The following is a 15,650-nucleotide window of genomic DNA, read 5'->3' as shown; positions in this document are numbered from 1 at the left end:
TTACGATGCGTTTATATTATCGTTAAATACCGTAAATACGTATAAAAAACAAATAGTGTCAAAAAATTCATAAACATGTTTTTTAAGAAATTTGTCCATATAGATCGTTTAAAATGCCCTCTGTGAGGCGTAATCATAATTGCGACATACTTAAGATAATTTCAGAGCATTGTTTATTCACTTTGTCTCGACCAACGGCTCGCGACCACATGTAAATTCCCAGAGGATCGAAGGTCCCCAACCGTTGTTGTGAACTTGTACGAGGAAGCTGCGACGTCTAATACAGCTTTATACACCCAGAAGAGTATTTTACCCAAGTTGCTTCGTTCCGGTCTGTCGCCACTTTTCCGATAGGCTCTTTAACTAATTCAAGCGTCGCCAGCGCGACAACTGAGATAAAATTCAGAGGGAATTAAAAAGAAAACGCCATGGAAGCCGGAACTTACGACGAACCGTTGCAACTACGAAGCTACGAGTGTGGTCCCAGAATTATCTGGCCTGAGGTATTGATCGCGGCTATTGTTTAAAAAAAATGACTATGGTCGGAAGTACCAACCTTACAAAGCTCAAGTTTCAAATTTGAAGACGCTACATTGTTTAGTATTTGTTTGACAGTCATTAATAGTGAACGCTCTCAGTGAATTTGTAGACATGGAAAACAATTGGTCATCGTTATGTGATACAATATTTTCATTTGAAAGGTCTCAGCTAAACCAATATCAAAATTGAGCTAGATTCTATTCTAGGGGAGTCCGCTCCTTCATTTACAACAATAAAATATTGGGTAGCAGAATTTAAACGAGGCCGTACGAGCTGCCAAGACGAACACCGCAGCGATCGACCAAATGAAGTGACCACACCGAATATGGCGAAGAAAATCAACAAAACGGTATTGGACGATCGTCGACTGAAAGTGTGCGAGCTTGCAGACATGGTAGGCATTTCAAAAAGTGCTGTACTAAGCATATTGACTGAAAATTTGGTAATCAGAAAGCTGTGCACAAGATGGGTTCATAACCATGGATGAAACCTGGGTCCATCACTTCACACCTGAATCGAAGGAACAATCGAAACAATGGACTGTAAGGGGAGAACCAGCTCCAAAGAAGGCGAAGACAGTGCCATCTGCTGGCAAGGTCATTGTTTTGGTCGCGAAGTAGTATGCCCGCTTGCTATACTGCGCGGACTGTGCTTATCAGACAGTTCCTTGCTGTGTTCCCTTTCCGTAGACTCTAAGAACTACCCAAACTCGTGTTTGGGAAAAACCGATAACCTTGAAGCCCGTTGCACTTTTTAGTTACACAAGAATATTTCTAGACTCGCGGAGAATCGACTTGCGATTGTAAGGCTCGATCAAACGAATCTAATCCCAAAACCTAATGCTATCCTTAACCTAAGCTCGGCTTCCCCTACCAAGGTGACGAAAATGCGTAGTGCTAACCGGTGGGAGGATTGGTCAAGTCAATCATCCAAGTCGTCACCTTGGCAGGGCGTTTCTTGCCGTTTGCAACTTTCCCGCCCACCCTGCTGTCCAGTGTCCAGGTACACCATGCAAGGATAAACGAGAACGTTGCCCCTTTTTAAATAAACATTTTGAGGAAAGCCAAGGCCCCCAAGACCCAGGTGGTCTGCAGCTGTGCGCTACCGCGGGTTTACGATACATCAATCGCTATTGAGGCAAGGAAGAGCTCCAAGGATTCCAAGTCCCGTGTGGAGTTTGGAGGTTCCATAACGACCGTAACGTAATTTATCAAGTAAAAATGTCTCGAAGTCCTAATTCTCAAAAATAGCGAAGAAGTCACATCCGTATCATAAACCCGCTCGCTGTACCGACGCTGAACAGTTATGGCGAAAAGCAATCAACGTGAGCATTATGCGAATTTATTGCAGCGTTTGAGTGATAAAATCAAGGAAAAACGGCCACATTTGACGAAAAAGAAAGTGTTGTTTCACCAAGCCAATGCACCAGTTCACACATCCGCTATCGCGATGGCCAAAATCCAGGAGTTAAAATTCGAGTTGCTCCCTCACGCACTCTATTCGCCAGATTTAGCACCCTCGGATTATTTTCTCTTTCCAAACTTGAAAAAATGTCTCGGTGGTAAAAGATTTTCCAATAATGAGGAGACGGAGTCTGCGGTTAATGGCTATTTTAAGGAGCTCAATGGTTCTCACTATAAACAGGGTATCGAAGCTATTGAACACCGCCGGGAAAAGTTTATCCAGCTAAAGATTGATTATGCTGAAAAATAAAAATATTTGTTCCCAAATTTCTTGTGTTTTTTTTGTTAGGTCAGGTACTTCTGGGACCACCCTCGTACGTTCGCGTTTAGAATCGTGCAAGAACGTTCGATGAAAAATATTTAGTGTTTGACTTAATTTTCAAACCCCGTACAAGGATTCGTTTGTTCCTAATAAAATGTACGCGTGCACTGGTATATTTGAAGATGTTAAAAATTACGTTTCCATCGAATGGGGGAGTAAAAAGGACGAGATAAAACTTTTCAGGTAAACTCTTTAATTTGCTAGAGTGTTGTGCGATGCGCAGACATGCACTATCATGATGAAATAAAAAGTTTCTTCGGATCAGCAATTCTGGTAATTTTTATTACGAATTCTGTATTCGATGCTTCGAATGGACGTTAACAGGTAGTACATTCTGTAATTCATGGTTTGTTTCGATTTTTGCCATCTAGAACGAGCTACGTTTATTTAATTAAACGGGTAAAAATATTTTTTACCTCGTTTGTTAACTTCTTTCGAAGCAGAAACCGTTTAAGAAGAAATAGAATGAATTGTTCATATCAGTCTAATTTTTAATTAATATTGTGGTTTCAGATAAGACGAATTATTGAAATTTTTACCCGAAGTGGACCATACTATATTACCGCTGTGAATTAACATTTTGCGTGTGCTGCTTTCGCTCGTGAAAATTAATTACGTTAAATTACGTTAAAATGGAAAAGATCTGTACTACTTTCCTCTACATTCCACGTATATCTTGTACTATTCGCACTGAAAAAACGTTGGAGTTTAAAAGTCAAATGAATCAACGTAAAAATCTATGTTAAATTGATATAAGATAGAAATACATACTGTCTCTCAGAAGATAAACAATTTGAAAATCGAGAAATGATATGAACGATGTCGACGTCTCGATGTCTTATTTACCAAATACGATAAAATGTGAAAACACACGAATGCGAAAGCACGATGCTTTTCTACTTTTATTTAGAAGTGTTTTCCTTCGTTCGAGGTAAATAATCATGGAAAGTTTCGTTTGTGCAACGAGTATTCCGTCGATGACATTTCCTAGAAATCTGCTGCAAATAGAATTGCCGGAAGCATATATAACTTAACCAGAGTCGAAGTCTAATTAATTCAATACTAACAACAAGCTACGATTTTAGGTGTGATTTATTAAAGAAATTTCGTTAAATTTTTAACAGCGTAGAGGAAATATTGTTTTTCCCGATTTTTGACACTTTGTCGATTTTAATCGGGTGAACTGTTCGCTTATCCGATTACCGTCTATTATTTTCCACTAGCTAATTAAAGTTTGTTTATGGGAACGGACGAAAAAAGAAATGTAATTTAACCGGGACAGGAAACCAAGGTATAACTGCAACTTTATTCTCGTATCGCGCGGGCAAATTAGGAAGGAAGGAAGCGCCGGTGAGAAGATTCCTAAAGAGATCTGGATTACTGGATTTCTAGAAGAACAGAGAAGAAAATACAGCCCGGCAAAAACTAGATTCTACCCGGTACAGCGAAAGCAGAATTCGAGGCAGAAACGTTAAGATATTTAATTAAACTTAAGAAATCGTTCCTGACGGTTGTGAAAAATATATTTACGAAATGTATATATGTATAAGAATCGTACGTGACATCGTGAACGCGGAAAACACACTCCAAGCGTGAAGAGTTGTTCGATTAAAAAAAATAAAAATCAATTTCTTCTGTTTTCCAGAATCACTCTACGCAATATAGTAGAACCTCGTTTATCCGAACGTTCAGATAACCGAGGTAGTTCGATAATAGAGGTTGAGTGCTTATCCCTCCCACCGTGTTTTTAGTCATTTAGATAACACTGTTCAACACAAATTTTGTTTTTCCGTACCCACTAGGTGATTCTTGTAGAGCTCTGTTTCCTAAACACGAATGTGAAAATGGAATTGCTGTATCACCCTCAGTTTTTGAAAAACACGAGTTTTTGTGAAAACGTTCAATTTTGGGTAAAAACGAGGTATTACGCGAAAATTAAAAACATCAGACAGTTCCACTTAATCTTAAAAGATAGAGGAGAGTTTCCTGAATATGCTAACATCGATAGTTATAATATTTTGTGCTTTTTGAACGGTTGTAAATGATCGCCAAAGTTTGAAAAAGTGTCGAAGTACGTACTTTATACACAATACTTTTGCATATTTACGAAAATTTCTTTACTTGACACGAAAATACACAGGATCTGATTCTGCAGACATTTCTGAAGAAGAAACTGTCCAACAGAAGTGTAGAAGCCGTTCTCAATTGTCACAGGTCGAAAAAATGTGTGTTAGCAACGCGTACACGACGTTTGACCGCTACGCGGCCATCGCTTGCCTATCTCGGCGCGGCAGTGCCGTAGCTACCTACAAGCGAAACTGGTATAATGGTGCAATAGGGTATGCATTCTGTATACAGTGTGTTCGGCCACCCTTGGGAAAAATTTTAGTGGAGGATTCTAGAGGCCAAAATAATTCGAAAATTAAGAATATTAATTTGTTGATGGAGACTTCGTTAAAAAGTTATTAACAATTAAATTCAAAAATTTCAAATCGTTCTGGAAAAATTATTTTATGTTGCAGGGTCAATTATAATCATTTTTGGTAAATACACATACCTCCGAAATTCTACACATTTTCGAGAAAAAATTTCTTACCGAAAATCTAATTTTTCTTCCAGACCTAACCCAGACCTGACCCAAATCTAATGCAGACCTAACCCAGACCTGACCCAAACCTAACCCAGACCTAACCCAGACCTAACCCAGACCTAACCCAGACCTAACCCAGACCAAGGTGCCTAAATTTTTCGACGAAAAAAAAACATTTCAAATCGGTCTGGAATAATTATTTTTATTTGCAAGGATCAATTACAATCATTTTTGGTCATTAGACATACCCTCAAAATCCAACCCACTTTTGAGAAAAAAATTCGAGAAGGTGTGAAATTTTTCGACAAAATTAAAAATTTCAAATCGTTCTGGAAAAATTATTTTAGGTTGCAGGGTCAATTATAATCATTTTTGGTGAATAGACATACCCTCGAAATCCTACCCACTTTCTAGAAAAAAATTCGAGAAAGTGTGAAATTTTTCGACGTAAAATAATAATTTCAAATCGTTCTGGAAAAATTATTTTCGATTGCGGGGATCAATTACAATCATTTTTGGTGAATAGACATACCCCCGAAATCATGCGCATTTTTGAGAAAAAAATTCAGTACAGGCGGAACTTTAAACGTTAATAACTTTTTAACTAAGCCTCCATCAACAAATTGGTTTTGTTGATTTTTGTTTTATGTTGGCCTCTAGAATCTCCCATTAAAATTTTTCCCAGAGGTGGCCGAACACCCTGTATAGTATGTTTGATTTTTTTTGTAACTTTTATTGCTTAATATATTTGTATACTCTAGGATACTAATCACTGAATAATATTTTCAAAATCCATGCAAACTTATCAATGGAATCACTCGAACATGTACGCTTTTCTTAGAAAGATCTGGAGTAAATCTTTGCTATTCACACTTCGCTCTTGGGAATATTATTCCTATTCTGTGAGGCAAACCCAACAATAAAATGTTGTTTATTTTTTTACGGCTTTATATTTAAAAAACCATTCATATACATACAATGAACATCGAAATTGTTTAGAAATGGAAATGATCGAGAAATGTTTTGTACAAATCCACAAACAGATTAAAAAATAAAAAATGATAAACATATACAGGAATTGGGAGCCTAAGATATTATTGGTGTCGCATCCATTATGCGTAGCTACGGCACTGCCGAGCCGAGGTAGACAAGCGATGGCCGCGTGGCGGTCAAACGCCGTGCACGTGTTGCCAATACACTTTTTCTCGACCTGTGACAATTGAGAACGGCTTCTACACTTCTGTTGGACAGTTTCTTCTTCAGAAATGTCTGCAGAATCAGATCCTGTGTATAAATTTCGTGTCAAGTAAAGAAATTTTCGTAAATATGCAAAAGTATTGTGTATAAAGTACGTACTTCGACACTTTTTCAAACTTTGGCGATCATTTACAACCGTTCAAAAAGCACAAAATATTATAACTATCGATGTTAGCATATTCAGGAAACTCTCCTCTATCTTTTAAGATTAAGTGGAACTGTCTGATGTTTTTAATTTTCGCGTAATACCTCGTTTTTACCCAAAATTGAACGTTTTCACAAAAACTCGTGTTTTTCGAAAACTGAGGGTGATACAGCAATTCCATTTTCACATTCGTGTTTAGGGTACGAAGCTCTTTAAGAATTACCTAGTGAATATTGAAAAACAGAAAACAAAATTTAATTTGTAGAACAGTGATCGGGTCTGACGGTCGAATAACTGAGGTTCGAATGTTACGAATTGAATTGCATCTTGTTCAAAGATTGTGAACACGTAAAAACTGATTATATTTATGATTGTTAATTATCTTCCTTAGTAGATTTACTATTTTTCTTAATGTAAACGATTTTCATAATTTGTAGTATTATTATTAAGTGTTAATTGTTATAAGGGTTATTATTATTTTTCTGTTCTTCAAAATTATTGTTTTATGCTACTAGGACCTAATTGTTTTGTTAATTATGAATTATGAACAATATGTAAAAATGATGTACTTTATTAATTGTATTAAATTATGTTTCAGCTTGCACTAAATGTTAGCTTCTATTATACAGGGTGTTCGGCCACTTCTGGAAAATATTTTAATAGGAAATTCTAGAGGTTAAAATAAGACGAAAATCAAGAATATCAATTTCTTGTCTGAGACTTCGTTAAAAAATTATTAAAAAATTAAATTAAAAAATTTTGAATTATTCTGGAAAAATTATTTTGGGTTGTGGAGATCAATTTCAATCATTTTGGGTGAATGGACACATCTCCGAAAGAAAAAAATTCGAGTAGGTGGACAAAGTCGACAAAATAAAAAATTTTCAAATTGTTTTAAAAAAATTATTTTTGGTTGCAGGAATCGATTACAATGATTTTTGGTCATTACACATACTCCCCAATACCAACGCATTTTTGAGAAAAAGTTTCTTACAGAAAATTTAATGTGAGGCCAGAAATGCTACCCCTGAAATTTCATGCGTAGTTTTAAAACGGCATAACTTCTGAACGGATTAGAGAATTTTAATGTTTCAAATAGCAAACAACGCATATTTTGATGGAGAATGTGAGGAAATTCTAAAAATATTCTGAAAGTTGTTCCTTGGTGTCGTAAAATAAGAAAAACACCAATAAAAATGGTCGAATTTTCAAACAACCATAACTCCTAGAATAGGGAACATATTTCAATGAAACTTTTTTTTAAAGTAGAGCTCATGGGTACCTACAAAAAAGTGTTACACAACGTTTCTATAGGGCGTCAAATAAAATTACTAAAAATGAAAAACGAATTTTTAAGAAAAATTAAAAAGTTTCAAATCACTCTAGAAAAATTATTTTCAGTTCCGGGGGTCAATTACAATCATTTTTTATGAATACACGTACCTCCGAAATCCTACCCATTTTCGAGAAAAAAATTCAATACGGGCAGTACTTTAAACGTTAATAACTTTTTAATGAAGCCTCCATCAACAAATTGGTGTTCTTGATTTTCGTCTTACTTTGACCTCTAAAATCTTGCATCAAAATTTTTCCTACGGGTAGCCAAACACCCTATATATGTATGTACATAAGAATATGGGTTCGTATAAGTAAGAATACACGTTTAAATAATAAAGGTTCAGTCATGAGTCTGTCTATCTGAGGTTCAGCAGTATTTCGTTGAAATAAACAAGGTTCTACTGTACAAAGCAATGCAAACCATTTTCCTGGCCAATATCGAATGTGAAAGAACCTTGAGTAAAAAATGATTGAAATCAGCGACAGTAGAGGACGCATCTCGTTGGTTAGAAAACTAAAACAAGGGTACACGCGAGTAACATCACCGCCTTGTATCGCGAAGCCCGGATACAAGGCCAGCTGAACTCAACGCGAGGGGGGTGTCTCTTAATTCTAAAGTTGAGAACTTATCCCCCTCCAACGGCCCCGCGGCCGGAGGTATCGCACTCAACTGGGACGAACGAAGAACTCCGTTACTTTGATCCATATTTTATTTAGTCCGCGGGAAAAAAGGCGGCAAAGTTGCAGGAAAGAGCAGAAGCTGCTGGTAGCTAGACGATAGCGGCAACGACGGCAAAGCAACGATGGTGGTAAATAGAGGGCCAGGTTAGAGGCGAGGTATAACCGTTTTCGCACTTTTACGACGCCGCCAGTTAATTTGCTGTGCAATTGCCACTTTCGCGCCGCCGCGAACGAGGATGCTGCTAGGATCTAATTTTGCCCAGTTTTTCAACTTGTCCGTGCCTCGAAGTTGGTCCTTTTATTCGTCCTGGTCGCCGTGTCCCCGACCCGTCTCGCGTCTTCCGACCTACCCGCGTCTAGATGGCCTGTTCCGCCAGCTTACATCGGCTAAGAAGACTCCGCGGTGCATAAAGAGAGAAGGATTAACACGGCTGGCTGTGAAATTAAATTTATGCTCTCGCCAAGTTCCCGCAATATCCTCGCGGCCCCTCGCGGCCCATGTATCTCCGGCGTGCCCGCGATTTTGATTTATCTACTGTTATTCGAAGGGGATATTAATTAAATTTACAATGGAAAGACTTGTCGGGGCGATTAAGTCGGCGAAAAGAAAAATTCCGTCCGCCCTGGGGATGGAACAACGCGGTAGAATGGCTAGTCGAAAACGAGAATTGTACGGAGGATAACCAGTATTTTACTTTTGGACAATTGGATATTGCTTGATTTTAAATTGTGTGTTGTAACCTTGTCGAAGTTCGTGGATTTTATTATTCGCTGTGTTTAATGTTTGTAGAATTAAATATTAGATTTGTTTCGAAGGGGTGAATACTGTTTTCATCCTTCGATACTTAGTTGGCAATAATTTGTGTCAACAAACAGATATTTTTTGAACTCAGGGCGCCGAGAGAGTATTAGATCGTCCTATATGTTAGTGCCGAGTTTTTTTTACTACAATACGAGAAACTTATTTTGTTAAAAATACGTGTTGAATTTCCGAATCATATGTGTTTTCTAACCATTAAATACTCTATAAAGTGAAATTGATTCGTGTTCCGTAATAAATTTGCATCGTTTCCACTCTACAAACAAGTATTGGGGTACTTTTAAAGCTAATAGTTTCATCTAATAGTTCGAGAGTTATATAACACTTTGAGTGAAATAGTTTCATAAATTTTAAAGTGCTGTAACTCTTAAACTGTTAGGTATAGGATACAAGTGTGCTAATACTCTTTTGTAGAGATTAATAAATTGCACCGAATAGCGCAATCAAAATTACAAAATTCTAGTTTTTTTTAAAAGTGCAATTGCATTTTGTAGATGCACCAATGCAACTGTATCCTTTTCTAAAATGAAAGTCTATGACTGCGATAGCACTATTCTGTGTAGTTTTTTAAGCTCTACAAAATAGTATTAAGGTACTTATTCCATAAACCTAATAAACCAAGAATTATTGCAATTTCAAATGAAATAATTTAGTATAGTTTGAAATGCACTCTCAAGCGCGATCAAGAAAATTTCGTTCCATAAGCCCGTGTGGATTCCAAACTTCGAGCTGTGACACAGTATCTATTTCTTTGAAATTTCTATCAATTCTTGATGTTAATTTAAAATTTCAGAAATCTCTTGAACTGACAAATTTTATCCTCGTCATTTTCAAAATATCGAATGTCACAAACTTATCGGACGACCTAATACAATTTCAGACGCTAACAATGCATCCCCACTATTACATTTTATAACTGCACGGAAGCAAACATTTTTATTAACGAGATCTATGTTCGGTTCAACAAACGAATATTTGAAACTTATTTCGAATAACCAATACGTTCGATTTACAATACTTTTTCGATATTATTTTGTATCTCGCTAACAATATCCCAAAAATTGAGGTCGAAAACGTTCTGATATTTATAGAATTTGTAATAATTTCTAATCGCAATTTAGCCTTTATGGCAGGGTTAGTTGGCGACAGTCAAGGCCCTCGGTCGAGCCGTTGGCCGGGCCTGCAAACGACCCTCAGCCTTTTGTTACTCAAGGGTAACCAAGACGGAGTTTTCTAGACAGCTGAAATGCACGTGCGCGCACTTTCACTTGGCTAGCTTTCTCTTAATTATTACTAATATTCAAATTACTAGAAAACTCCGTCCCAACCCCGGAAAGGGCTTCCTCACCAGAGCCTGCCCTTTCCGCCAGTACAGTCAAACCACACCCACACAGAACAACTACACCAATCATTCAGAACCAACGACACTCCTACAACACGACACATTAGCCAATAAGAACATTCCACCATCCATGTAAATACCGACATCAGACCTGAAATAGATATTCCACGTTACACAGTCAAAAAGTCAACTTCGCTCGTTCAGTACTACATTCATTTCTTCCAACTATTCCGATAGTAATAACTTACTCTTCGGAAAGCGTTCTTTTCGCGCCACTCCAATTTTACCGGTCGCGAGAGTACACGCAACACAAATATTCATTGTTCGGTTGCCAGATCTGTGAAATATTGAAACCCTGTTTCATTCTAACTTTCAACTGCACGCAAGAAATTCCAATTTCTATAATTGCCTCGAACAATTTCACGCCATCTCCCGCTCTACGTGGCTGTCGTGAAAGTTCGACCGCGTCCCTCTAATATCCAACAGCAACGCGAAACTCGCGGAACGAACGACAGATATGGAGCATTTTGTACACACGAAACCGTTCGGTTCGAAGGAACGAGACGCGCCGGAGATTTCGAGGAAAACTTCTCGGGTTCTTGTTTCGTTCGCGAGTAACCGTAACCTGATGGGAAAGGCTTTGGTCGAATCGATACTCGATGTAAATCGAACGCGAACCACGACGGATTGCGAGGTGCTCGTTAGCCGGAGCAAATGTCGCTGGTGTACAACGGGGATCCCCAGAAAAAAATCCATGGTTTCGGGGCAGCAGTCATTCGTCTGTGTTAAAAAGTGATCCGCTGTCGAGATCAAGACATACATCACACACGTGATCGATGATAGCGATCCCAGCAGATGGCTGCAGCCAGTTGTTTCATGCGCGGATCGAGAGAGGAACATTGTTTCGGCCTAAAGATAACGTTTCGTTTTCGGTGTTTTTCCGCGGGACGATGCACACACGTGAAAATCGAATAACGCGCCTAAAGCTGCGGATAAGCGGCTCAAAAGACCACGACTCTAGCAGTTTTCGTGTATCACCACTAACTCCCATCGTATTTTCTTGTTCCTTTAATCACTGATGTTCTAATGCGTCGATCGCCTCCGTCATCGAAGAATTGTACGTGGTTGAACAATTTGAAATACGCTTGGAACTGCTTTGTAATTAGAGATTCTTGGAGTAGTATAACTCGTAATAATTTTCCTAGTATAATGTTCAAATAACCGGTATATTTACCCCGATCCCAAGTATTTTTCAATAAATATTACGGATTATATTTCACACAAATAAAGATGTCACAGCGGCATGCACCCAACAGTGACGTCGATGCTAAACTGTTGACGAATAAAGCATAGGAATTTTAAATATTTTATTTTTTATTAATCAATTGTAGTACTACACCAATCATGGTTGTGTTTATTAAAAATCAAAAACGAATTTTAATAAAGAACCGACAAAAGGTAGGTGTACAAATTTTTCGACGAAATAAAAAAATTCCAAATCATTCTGAAAAAATTATTTTTGGTTGCGGAGGGCAATGACAATTGTTTTTGGTGAATAGACATAACCCCGCATTCCAACGCACTTTCGAGAAAAAAATTCTTTACCAGAACACAATGTCTGATCAAAACAGAAATATTCTACTGAAATGTCATGCGTATGTTTAAAAAATCATAACTCCTGAACGGATTGGAGGATTTTAATATTTCCAAATGCAAACAACGCATATTTAGGTCAAGAATGCTTAGGAATTCTAAGAACGTTGGAAAAGTTGTTTCTTCACTCTGTGACGTAAGAAAAACCCCATAAAAATGGCTCAATTTTCAAATGACCGTAACTTCTACAATACGGTATATATTTCAGTGAAATTTATTTCTGAAGAAAAGCTCATGGATATCTACAAAAATGTATTAAACAACGTTTCTGTAGAGTGTCAAACAAATTGATTAAAAATCAAAAACGAATTTAAAAAAGAAATCGACAGGGGCTAGATGCGCAAATTTTTCGGCGAAATTAAAAAATTTCAAATCATTCTGAAAAAATTATTTTTGGTTGCAGGGGGCAATGACAATTATTTTTGGAGAATGCACATAGTCCCTAAATCCTGCGCACTTTCGAGAGAAAAATTCTGTACCGAAAATATAATGCGTGGCCAGAAATGTTTCCCCGATGCTTATGATTAAAAAATCATAATTCCTGCACGGATTGGAGGATTTTAATATTTGAAAATGCAATGAACGCGCATTTTAGTGAAGAATATTTAAAAATTAGGCCATATTTAATGATTTTATATTTCCAATGAAATTAATCGATTGATGCTCAATTGTAAACCATGGAGCTTTCATTCCATTAAGAAACAATAAAATTTCTGTAACTTCATTTTCTGTCTCACTTCCCCCTGTGTTCATTTTTGTATCATGTTGGTAATGTTACGAGTGACACGAAAATAGTACTTGGGCTCTAGAGCCCCCAAAAAATAGGCTAAAAAAATACGTTAGATGTAAGGTCTGCTCCTATTCCTCATTTTTATCACTTCATATGTAGGTATAATCCAATTATTCGGCATTTCCCCAATCCTGAGTTGGCCAGATAATCGAAATTTTACTGTATCCTCTTTTGATCTGAAAACGTTCGCCACAAATCAGAAACAATCGTCAGTTCATTGATTTAAATTCACTCGAGTTAACGACGATCTTCAATTCGCTTTAATTCAGATTTAATTTGTAACGAAAGACACTCCCTTCGCGAAACAGATAAAATTGCAAAGGTAAAAGCGAGCACGTTTGCAAAAATTGCATAGAAACAGCGAACGAAACAGTTGAAAGCTCCCGGTAGCAATTATGGCAGGATCCCAATTAGCCAACCTAATTGGAAAACTGTTTTCGATAAGTATAATTTCGCTACAATGAAACGCCTTAGCGTTTGAAAGAAAATGTTTCTCGCTAATTAGGTAGAACACTACAATTCCGTTGAGAGAATATTGCTTCGACGATATCCTTGAACGTGTTTCGAAGATCGACGATGAGTTTTGTGCCGTGTATCACGATCGCTGTACCGTACTTTTAATTCTGTACGCGGCTGAATAAACTGCCGGTGAAATAGTTACTACATTAACGATTCGCGTGTAAATATTTCGTTTGAAATTGAAAATCGGGATTGCTTCGTTTTCGATTCAATATGAAAGCCTATCGAGTGGGCGAGCAAATAACGATATCCTGTAAAGCAATTTTTTTTTTAAAGGGAGGAACTCTCTTTCATAACTAGCGATACGATATTATACTACAAACGCTCCATATGAGTCTGATTAAACGTAATGTAATTTTGTTGTGTGTTTAAATATCCGAAGACTTCACTACGATGCAACGAATCAATTTTCCGGTGAATCGATTTCGCTAATTTCAATTAGAAATCGATATTTCGTAAGAGAATCGAGCGTTCGTGGCATACATCAAAACGATTCCGCAACGGCAATTAACGTTGGAGCATCGACAATTGCGTGAAAGACCGTGCGACCGAAATTCCCGAATCGAGCGGCGTGTAACAACTTTTTGATTTATTCGACCAATCATCGTAATGCACATCAGCTCGAATTAGCGCGGGGCGCGTAGAGGCGCGCATATCGAGTTATCGCTGGGCTCGCAGCTAGCAGGAGGACGCCGCGGCGTGTGGAACGTGTCGACGTGGATGGTACCCGGGACCGATCCGCTGTGTAACAAAATGGTAACGGGCCGCGGATCAAATGGAGCACTCTTTGACGCCGCGCGACGGTCACTGCGGATCCTGTGTTCCCAATGGTCGTGAACGATCGATACGCGAAACAAAGTGCGCTGGCCGTGCACATTTCTATACGTTCCAATCCGAAGGGCAATTCAATTGCGGCGGACGTCCCATACGGCCATCTGCAATATTCTCCGCGAGCAATCGTCCTCCGGGGACCGTCAATGTATGCACTCGCGCACCTCCCAATGACATTTACATTTATATTGACACGATGCTCGAATGGGATCTTGAACACTGGCCGGACGCTTAAATGCATTTGCGGTGAGGGCGTAACGATCAATTTCAAATTTTTCCCCCTCCTTCCACTGCCCCTCGACGCGATACCAGCCGATTTGACCGACACGACGATCCTCGACACGGTGTTATCGCGTTACCGGGGCTTGGAATCGTTCTATGGAAAATAGATGCGACGGTTGATTTACTTTTCCCGGGCTCCACGCGCGGTAATAATGTCTTGCGGCCACTTTCTGGCCAGCCACGTCCACGTCCATCGATTTTATCGACGCCTCGCGCCACGACGCGAGACCTACGACGAAATTTCTGTAAGAACGCAATGATTTTGAATAAGAATTTAAATAATTTTGATGATATAATTGTGGAAAATGTTTCTTATTCCCATGTTGGCAAACATGCACGTGTTGGAAATATTTCTTTTTCCCTCGTTGGCAAACGTGCACACCATCTTTCGTTTTAGTATAGCAGTTGAATAGCGTTCAGTACCATGTATGCAACGATTCGCGCAATGGTAAAATATAACCTAAAAAGTATATGGGTCGTTTTATTGTCTAATTGTATAACCTCCGCTACAATAATGAAAGGAATGCTTGGAAATAATTAAGGTGCATCCCTAGAAAATATTTTAATGGGAGATTCTAGAAGCCAAAATAAGACGAAAATCAAGAATATGAATTTCTTGATTGAGACTTCGTTAAAAAGTTATTAACAAAATTAAATTAAAAAATTTAAAATCATTCTGGAAAAATTATTTTTCGTTGCGGTGGATAATCACAATCATTTTTCGTGAATAGATATACCTTCGAATTCCTACATACTTTCGAGAAAAAAATTCTTTACCGAAAAAACAATGTCTGATCAAAACAGAAATGTTCTACTGAAGTTTCAGGTGTATGTTTAAAAAATCATAACTCGTGAACGGATTGGAGGATTTTAATGTTTCAAAACGCAAACAACGCGTATTTCGGTGAAGAATATGTAAAAATTCCAACAATGTTCGAAAAGTTGTTCGTTAACTCTGTAAAATGAGAAAAACCTCATAAAAATGGTCCAATTTTCAAACAACCATAACTCCTACAATAGACAATGGATTTCATTGAAATTTAGTTTGGAAGTAGAGCTAATGGATACTTAGAAAAA

At 38.0% G+C, this 15,650-nt stretch overlaps 1 protein-coding gene across 3 annotated transcripts in view; it reads right to left on the bottom strand.

Annotated features, from left to right (window-relative positions):
* LOC122401160 (neurotrimin-like) overlaps nt 1-15,650 on the bottom strand; it is a 393,711-nt gene that overhangs the window by 84,864 nt on the left and 293,197 nt on the right. The window lies entirely within an intron of this gene.

The sequence above is a fragment of the Colletes gigas genome, unplaced genomic scaffold (assembly GCF_013123115.1).
Source record: "Colletes gigas isolate AHSC1104 unplaced genomic scaffold, ASM1312311v1 Colletes_gigas_Sc00022, whole genome shotgun sequence".
Lineage (NCBI taxonomy): Eukaryota > Metazoa > Arthropoda > Insecta > Hymenoptera > Colletidae > Colletes > Colletes gigas.
The sequence above is the reverse complement of the archived record's forward strand: the minus strand, read 5'-3'. Positions and strand labels throughout refer to the sequence as shown.